Below are 9,864 nucleotides of genomic sequence, written 5' to 3'. Positions count from 1 at the left end.
TTCATGCAATCATCACTTTATTTGATAAATAGCAGCGCCGTCCCCGGAGGGATGATTCACCACGTGGACACAATGTTCAAAACTCAATCTAAAAATTTCACCCCCTCTAAACCTAGCCACTAGCCTCCTTATATAGGCATCTAGAAAACTAATCGGTTGGACAGGCCCACACCGAAATACACAAAATAAAAATCCTAAGTGGCCCATAACAAGACTTGGAAATAAAAATAGATAAAACTAGAACCGACCAAGTACATGGTTCGGTCACCCCCTTTGGCACACCTCTAACTTGGAGGAGTCCTGAAGTTGGGCTTCACCTCCTCCTTCATGGGAACAACATGAGGTACTGAGATGCCCTCATCATTAAGTCACTGTCATGGACAATACAAGTAAACTTCAGGTACTAACAAAGTGAGCCCTGCGCTGCAACTTACATTACTGCAGTCCATGAACAAAAGCCACCAGAAAACAAAAATAGTGACATGAACTAGTGACAGCTCCATAGAGATGGACCTGATGCCATTCTGGCCCTGATGGTTACCAACTGGTTGGCCCATAGGAAAATGCAATGGAGATACCAGGAATGGCTGTCACATGCGATGCTGAAGATCATGCAGACGATGAGATATGGAGCTGTCAGGCAACTTGCTAGATTTGCAGCAACCAAAGCACTGCTAAAGCAAACAACAAACACCTAGCATGCAGCTGAAGCTGAAGCTGTACTCACCTATTCAGAGATGATTACTGCACCGAAGGGACCCTGGATGGTTTGCTCTACTAGATGACCAGTTGCGCCAAATGGCGCAAAGACCCGTTTAAAACCATGTTCGTGTTGAAAATATTTGCATTTTTTCAGTAATTGTATATTTGAGTACATTTGGTAAGAACTTATACCCCTATATATAAGTGAAATTAAATGCAAATATTTTCTTAAGGTAATAATTAATGCCACAAATTAGATCATCGGTAGGTCAAGATAGTTGAGTCTGCAATTAGGAACTCCGAGTAGCTGTAAACTTGCATTAAAAAAGGAGTAAACACAAGTGACACAATAAAATGTACTTAATACATGAACTTGTGAATATTGTGTACAGGAGAAGTTAAATAGAAATAGTGGTCAATTAATCTAACCTCACCATCCAGAGAACTAATCTGGACGTGCTTCCTTCAGCTTTGTCAAATAAGAACATAGGCCAAAAGAAAGGGATGAGATTAGCTGATAGACAGACATGCATCATATAGATAGCTTTGGTCACCTAGCTTATGGTAACTAAGATATGCAGTATTTAGATCAGGTAGAGCCTGTACCAGCCGTGTCGAAAATGACCTCATCATCTAAGCTGCTCTTCATGGTGGGTGTGTTTCGGCGGGTTGTAATTGGCAAAAGCAGAAATGCCTTCCATAGACATCATCCACCAGCTGCTGCTCAGATAGTCTATGATTCCATCTTTTTCTTTCAGCTCGTGTTCCAGAGATTTACTTTTTGTTGAACCAACTGCAACTTATCATAGTTGATGTCTTGCAGCACTTTGTTGTAAGAGGCTTCCATGTATTTAAGAGGTTCGTCTGCCAGCCAATCTTCAGACTCATCCAGTTTCATAGACATAGATGGATATTAATGTCTTTGCAAGTTCATTATTTAGCTGGTACTCAATGGATAGAATTAAACACTTGCCTCGAGGTCCTTGCCTTGTGTGTTGAGTAAGCTGCGCTTGGAAGGCCAAGCTCTCTCATCGTAGCATCCGGAAGCACTTTTGTTGGAATATTAACGTTTTCCATCACGGCGGACTGGTCACAAAGAGAAAGACATTGTAAGCAAGTGTTTGAAGCTAGGCTACAAATTGATATTCTGAATGTGATCCGTGATCCAGCAAAGAAGCAATAAAAATACCATACAAATTTGCCACTAAGGTAACACTATATATATAGGCCTTACCCAAATGGAAAAGGAAAAAAGAATGGGAAAACTTCCTGTATTAGTATGCAGTTGAACAAAATATTTTTCCAAAAACAGGACACAGTATCTCCAAAATAGGCATCATAAACGGCAGACACTAAGCTCGTGATCATTTGTTGAACTTTTAGTCTGGCACGTAGCAGTATATCATGGCCAGATCTTCTCTCAAGTAAATGAAATCCATGTTTTACTTTCTTGCTTTATAACTTATAGTGCTTCCTCTTCCAGTATCAGAAGATGATGAACTCAGACATGATGTTGTATATGGATAAACAAAAACAAATATGACTATTTTTTTGATAAAAGGTGCTTTATTACTTAAAATACTTAAGCATTACACCCGGCCTCTGCATAATTGAGATGCACATAGCCATAACCAAGTCCACGTTCCAAAAAAAACAACAACAGAAAAAGGCGAAATACACTTAATCAAAGAGTCTGTATAACGCCTAAAGCGTAGGAAGACCAATCCGAAGATCATGCGGTCATCCATGTCAGTTAAAAGTATCCCTCGTCGTGGCCTCCAATCGTGTACACACCTCCGTAAACAGGTCTCGATACTCCACACGTTATAGAGACGACCATAAACGGAGCGTACCCATACATCTGTAGATAACCTACATAAGAGAAGTATTTTTATCGTTAAAAATCTTATCATTTCCACATAGCCAAAGCGACCAAATAACAAATAAAATTATCTGAACCCAAAGTGTCGTGAATAATCTGTATATTTATTGCTTCTTCTGATCTTAGCTACCAGTTTCAAACCCTCAGTATATGTAGTGCACTTGACCATCTATTTGGAATATTCTGCTTGCACTGGGGTGTCTAAGCATGGGAGAGGGGAGTTACCATGATGTTAACATCACACATCGACATTACTTCATATTATAAAGCAAATGCAGGATTGGTCCTTGGTCCACCAGCCATCTCACCGAAGTCGACGTTGTCGCCGCCGCATCTGTACCCTCCAGTTCCACCATCGCCAACAGCATAGTCAGAATATTGATAGTAACAAAATACACCAAATGGGGCAAGGCCCTAATTCATCATTTGTAATGTATCTAAGAAAATTCATTGTTGGTGTATCTACAAAATACTATATACCAAGTGATGAAAGGGCCAAACTGCGCCAATTAAGACTGTAATATTTCTTATCTTGTTTTTTTTTGAAACAAATGAGTTCTTTCAATGCAAAGAACAGATAAGTGCTAACCAAGAATTAAACCAAAGTATGTTCTGATGTAGATGTGTTACCAGCATCTCTAGCATAAAGGAAATCAATGTCAATAATAGCCTCTAAAATCTCAGTACATAAAAACTAAGATGCTTCTCAAGTGTTTTTCTGTTTCCATAGGAAATCATCGAGCTTATTATAGCAGCATGAACGGTCAATACATTTCATTAATACGCAGACTGAAATACATACCACATATTCTTGCCATCTCTTACACTTGATGATCACATATTGTACTTCTGATTGCACAGTCCTCTCTCTCGAAGAAGAAAATACATCACTATGAATCATTGGGTTCCACATAGTCGGCGCAACATCATGGAACTCAAAGCTGGTGCATAAATTTGTCCTCTAAATCCACCATCCATATGGCAAAGTAGACATGCTTGTGTACTGGCCCTTACATGAACATTCTCCAGGCTGAGATCAGTATGTGTCATTCCATGGTTATGATAATTTACCTGCATTAAGTAAGACACATCCTCAGAGAAACTCGCTGAAAGAAAATCTAAAATATATAGAAAGCTCTAAATATGCCAAGGTTCAGCGGAAAAATATGTTGATCCAACCATGACTTCTATTGGCAAATGCTACTTTATCTAAAATATACAGATTTCAGTGCTCAGAAAGTGAAACAATGTGTACATTGAGGAATCTATCTTGGCATTCAGTTTATAACATAACAAGGAATGAGAGCTTTGACAAGCTTTTACACTTGGTCAGATTTTTGCATGCATGATTTGTCAGATTGTAATGTCATGATTTGTCAATAACTGAATGTTTTCAGTAAGCTGATGTACAAAACTTGAAAATAAATTCAGTTAAAGTAGAAGTGCAGAGTGTATGTAACAGAAAATTCAGCTAAAGAAGAAGCGCAGAGTGTATGTAACAGAAAATTCAGCTAAAGAAGAAGCGCAGAGTGTATGTAACAGAAAATTCAGTTATACTAAAACCTGAATGTTTTCAATATGCTGCTGTACAGTGTATGCATATTTTCAGACTATCACTGAAAATATGCAGTGTATGCATATTTGAAGAGTACTCAAATGTTCTGAAAATAAGATGTGAGACCAATGCATAGATAGACCAATGCCGAGACCAATAAAATTTAGCTAACACTGGACAGAGATGTCTCCTTGCAACAATCTCTACAGAAAATTCTTGTACTCATCTTAGCTCTTAGCTAACACTGGACACTGGAGTAGTTTCAATTTCTAAAAAAATGGGGTGCACACCATTTATAAGCTGTTCTAGAGACAAGATGGCACTGCACCATTTTACAAGCCATTCCGGTGACAAATTCATGGAATATTTTCTTTGATTTTAGTAGTCCAACATCATTCTTTCCCCAAACTACTTACTTTGTGTGGTGATCAATCAATCCATCAACCCTACAAGACACATGCACATCCTCTTTTTTATGATACATAGATTTCCTTTGTGTGGTTTACCTTCTTGAAACAAAGGTAAACACACACCTCATGAATCATGATGGCAGGCAAGGCACACACACCTCATATGACACTTGCTAGTAATGATACCAAGAAACAACAGGGGCACCCTCTAATACAGAAATACTGAGGTAGTGCTTTACCTTTTCGAGAAATCCATAAACTTTAGTTAATTCGGTTAATTTGAAAAGTTCAGTTTGCACTGCAAAATTCAGTTAGCACGTTCAAGTTCAAAATCAGAACATCATGCAACATCAGAAAGAACTCTTAACACTGGCAGATTCTTTTCAACTAAAAGTTAATAGAATTATTCACAATGTAAGCAACTAATTTTGAAAAATCCATGCTGTACAAACATAAGCAATTCAATAGGAAGGTGAGGTCCTTGACAGTAATGCTAGCATAAAGACCATGCTCTCTGAGATTCATTTAACAAAAAAAAGAGATGGAAGCAGAGCACATTGCACAAGCTTCCAGAGTTGCAGAAAGAGAGAGGGAGGGGAAGAAGGACTGGGCGAAGCTCACCTTGAGTGTTGAAATCAGCCAAACTTGCCGGCCTGCTGCAGCTGCATCAAGTGCCCCGCTGGGACACACGACGGGCACCTGCGCTGCAAGCGACCCTACCCCTCGAGTGCCTCATAATGCACCCGGCAGCGGAGGCCGTGCCCTCCACCACGAAGCGCCCTCCACCACGAAGCCTATCCAGGGATGTCACCAAGCATCTCGCCGTCGATTTCGTCCGGGTGTCCGCTTCTTCCTCCAGATCGGTTGGCATCTAGTCCTCCCCTCCTTCGGCCGTAGACGGGTGAGACAGGCATCGGCAGAGCACGGGGCGGACGCATCTGGGACACCACGCGACACGGACGAGGCGTGTATGGCTGCTGCCACTCCTCTCCCTCGGACTGACGATGAGGAAGATGCGGCAGGTCCGGGTGCCGCCATGGAAGCGAAGAGGGAGGAGGATCCAGGCGCCGCCATGAGGGAAGGGGGAGGAGAATCCAGACCTTGGTAGGAGAGGACGGCGTCGACGGCATGACGGACTGCTCGGCTTCCTTGTCCGTCTCTGACGCACGCGCTGAGGGGGGAGAACGACAGCGCCCCTTTGCCCCTCACCGCCGTCCTCGGCAGGGGCGAAGAGGCATATCAGAGGAGCATGAGGAGCAGGCCTCCATGGCCAGAGTGCCGCCGACCGCCATGGGAGAGGAGGAGCGCCGCCGTTGTCGCCCCATCTGCCATCACCACAGCCACTGCGTCCCGCCCCCCGAAGAGGCGAAGCCAGGGTGGGAAGGAGGCGGGGCTTGAGGGAGAGGAGGCTGCGCGTGAAGATGGGGAGGAGGCGGCTGGTTCGACGAGGAGAGGAGGCGGCTAGGATGGAGTGGCGGCGGCGAGGAAAGGAGAGCACGAGGGAGAGAAAAAGGGGAAAGAGAGCGCTCGGCAAAAAAGGAGACGTGGCCACAGCCGCTAGTTGGGCGCTATATGTTCAATACCTCTGCCCAGTTCAGCAGCAAGAACAGTACTACCTCCGCTCCGTCTCGGTGAATAAGTCATTCGCGTAGTTCTAGGTTGACGATTTAACTATCTAAATATGTATTCTTTGTGACAAAAAACATATATTTAGAAACTACATCCTTGTAGAAATCTAGTGATATACTTTTCATGACATATAACGCATATTTAATTCCTCAAATCGATGACCTAGAACTACGCGAATGACTTATTCACCTAGACGGAGGTAGTAGTATGCATCTGGTTGCCTAGCCACTAGTCCACTACCTTTGCCCCCTAGTGCCAGGCCCAGCAATATCTGATCTGAATCTCACTGCCTCCCTTGGAGCCACCATTGCAACCACCAAAATCATGGCCTTGTCCCCTGCCAAATGCCAATGAGTTATATCTCAATGCCCAGATATTCGTGGGCTAACTAGTAAGACACCGTCGCTTCAACAACAGTCAACAAACCAAGCATCCCTAAGCAGCAACATACCTGAGACTAGAACCAAAGAACCCAGCTATGATGCACCCAAAGAGGCTTGCTGAGCTGGCGAGGAAGTGGCAGAGGGTCAAGACGACGAGTTGACCACTGCCAGAGACGACGAAGCATGATGCGTGACACTGCCTGTCGCAGATAAGGGCCACTGCCAACGGAAGGCGGTTCGAGGTGCCGTTGGCATACCTCAGCACGACGATCGTTGGCAAGCTAATCAGGATGCCTCAGGATGAGTTTGGGTTCAGAAGTAACCATTTCGAGCCAATTAACAGCCACCCTATTCTTTCACTGTTTCACAATCCATCATCCATGCGGTTCTCTTAATGATACAGGATCAAGTTTTCTTGTTAGAAATATCATAAAGTTATTTATTAGTCATGCATTATATACCAACTAAGAAAATAAAAGCATGTTAATCGACTCTTCAAAGTGGATACACTGTCAAGAGTATGTTCAAAATACTGTTGTCGGTCACCAACGATAAATTTTGAAGTTAAAAACACAGAACTCTAGTGCGTTAGTAAGTCCAGTGGACACTTGAGTCTGACTGAATCTAGTAAACAATGTCTGCACAAGAAACCTTCATTGGAGCCAAATAAATGGCCATACAGAGGCTTGAATAGCTGATGTTCCACCAAAACATGAAACAATGGAGGACGAAACCATTACGCAGACCACATAGTTGCTAGAATTCAAAAGATATGAGCAGGTAAGGAAGTGGTTAAGAAAGCAAGATAAATCAAGGAAGAATCTTGGACCGCAGACCAGAGGGGATCTGGAACTCAAAGCAACGACCACCTGATGTAGAAGTGATTAAGTAAATTGATTACACACCAATTATAAATAAGTGTCACAAAGAAAGGTATCAGATTAGTGGACAAGCCCCCAAATCTATTGATCCAGTGAAAAGCTAAGACTTTATTGGTTAAGTAAACATTATTATTATTGGTTCAGTTTCCTATATATATATCCCAGCAACAGGTTGATGCTGTGTTCATAGGTTAGCTACAGATGTAAACAACAATCATAAATAAATCTCATAGAGAAAAGCACAGAAGCTCTAGTGTGTTAGTGTTGAACCGGTATGGGCCCTAGCCCATCAAGATCTGTCTCTTGGGCCCAAGCCCATGAGAGGTGCTGACCTAGAAGAGGTGCCCCTCTTCCCCCTGCCCCAGGGTGAGCCGCCAGACACAAGAGGAACCACTCTGAGGTCACAAGACACTACCGACCCTCCTCTCTGTAGGTACTCCCCCTCTCATCTCAACATGGTATCAGAGGCCAGCGACGGCGGGGCCTAAGGAGATGGCGGCGACGTTCGGTGAGGTGGCGGCGGATCTGGCGCGTGCGCGGCAGACTGAGGAGAGCTGCACGCACGCGAGACGCGGGGAGCGGCCCGGCAGAGCTGCGCGGGCGGCTGCAGAGGAAGAGGAGCTGCTCGGGGTGGTTGCTGGCGGGGTGGTTGCTGGCGGGGTGGTTGCTGGCGTGCGTGTGCTGAGCGGCAGCAGGCAGAGGAGCAGAGGAGGAGCACTAGTGGAGAGAAGGAGTGCATGCGTCCTGCGTGCGCTGTGGTGCTGCTGAGCGGAGAGTAGAAAGGGGAGTGGTCGAGAGGAGAGGAGCTGCTGCTGGGCGCTGTGGTCCTGGAGGCTGCGTGTTTGCTGCTGCTGACTCTGTTGCTGCTACTGCTGGTGCTGCTGAGGGGGAGAAGGAAGAGGAGGTGCTGGAGCTTATTCCTGCGAGGAGCTGCTGCTGGTTGGAAAGAGAAGAAGAGGTGTTGCTGAGTTTTGGTGTTGCTGCTTATCCCGCCAAACAATGGCTGAACCAACTGGTCTTGCCGAGGCTTTGGAGAAGCTCGCTAAGATCCTCGCGGAGTCCAACTCTGGGGCCATCGTTCCTCGACAGGAAGTGGCTCAAAAGCTTGAAATATCGCCCCTGGACATGAAGCTAGAGGGGGCAACAAATTATTTGAGCTGGTCCAGAAGGGCTTTGTGGGCTGTGGAGCAGAAGGAGCTTGATGGATATTTGTTGGGCACCGTTGTAGAACCAAGGGACACGAGTAGTGCAGAGGGCAAGAGGTGGAAGGTCATCCACTCTGTACTTATGGTGTGGTTGTTGAACTCCGTGGTGCCCTCCATTGGACGCTCTGTGGAGGGGCTATCCTCACCTGCTGAGATATGGAAGATTCTGTCCACTCAATACTCTGGCAAGGGCAATGTCATGCTCATTGCTCAGATTGAGGACAAGATTAGGTAGCTGCGTCAAGATGATGGCATGTCAGTGATGACATACGTGGCAGAACTGCAGGCTCTGTGGGCTGACCAGGATAACTGTGATCCCTTGGAACTCTATGATGCGGCTTCAATCGAGTCAGGGCATAAGTGGATGGCACGCAGGCGTGTGCTGAAATTTTTGGCTGGCCTCAAAGGTTGCTTTGATGGCAGGAAGGCTTCCCTGTTGCACCAACCTAGTCTGCCTACCATTCCTGAGGCTATTGCAGCGATGACTCAAGAGGAGGTGCGCCTATCCCTTGAGTATGCAGACATGAAGGTTGTGCCAGCTTCGACATTTGCAGTCACTGAGCGCATGGAGTGGGGAGATCCCACCAAATGTCATATCTGTGGGGAGGTAGGTCACTGGAAGAGAGAATGTCCAACTCGTGGCAGAGGCAGGGGATATAACAGAGGGGGAGCAGGCAGAGGTAGAAGTGCTAGAGGCAGAGGTGGATACTCAGAGACCTCATGGAGCCAGGCTTCTAGAGGTAGAGGTGGCTACTCAGGACACTCAGGGGGTCAGAGGGCTCACATGGCCGTTGCAGGAGACACTAGGACGTCCAAAGGCAAAGATGAAGATGATGTTGCCTATGGAGACTTTGCTCACTGGGCCTCCACTGATGAAGGTAATCCGGAAAGAGCATCTCTTGCTACTAATGAGAGTGCTCCAGAGTGGGTTCTTGACTCTGGAGCATCTAAGCATGTTGCTAGTAACTCATGTGTGTTCGAATCTTACACTAAGCATCCTCCCTCTCACACGGGCACTATACAAACGGCTGATGGCACAAAACAACCAGTCATAGGGGTTGGTACAGTAAAGTGTACTCCGACCATTTCCCTATCGTCAGTTTTACATGTGCCAGCCTTTCCTGTCAATTTGGTCTCTTTCAGTGCACTCATTGATCAAATGGACTGTCGTGTGATCCTTGACAAGTTCGGTTGCTTGATTCAGGAGCGACAGACGA

At 45.2% G+C, this 9,864-nt stretch overlaps 1 long non-coding RNA gene across 5 annotated transcripts; it reads right to left on the bottom strand.

Moving 5' to 3' along the window:
* On the bottom strand, positions 1-6,091 carry LOC123104675 (uncharacterized). Of its 5 annotated transcripts, XR_006450477.1 has the most exons (6): positions 5,171-6,091; positions 3,387-3,655; positions 2,810-2,925; positions 1,309-2,574; positions 1,132-1,171; positions 1-371 (listed from the first exon to the last, which is right to left on the bottom strand). It is a non-coding gene; the product is annotated as an uncharacterized lncRNA (long non-coding RNA). The 5 variants fall into 5 exon arrangements; XR_006450476.1 differs by having other exon boundaries at positions 1,132-2,574; XR_006450475.1 differs by having other exon boundaries at positions 1-1,171.
* Between the last annotated feature and the right edge of the window lie 3,773 nt (positions 6,092-9,864).

Source organism: Triticum aestivum, chromosome 5A, assembly GCF_018294505.1.
Source record: "Triticum aestivum cultivar Chinese Spring chromosome 5A, IWGSC CS RefSeq v2.1, whole genome shotgun sequence".
NCBI classification, from domain to species: Eukaryota; Viridiplantae; Streptophyta; class Magnoliopsida; order Poales; family Poaceae; genus Triticum; species Triticum aestivum.
Note: the sequence above shows the minus strand (reverse complement) of the source record. Positions and strands in the feature narration are given on the sequence as shown.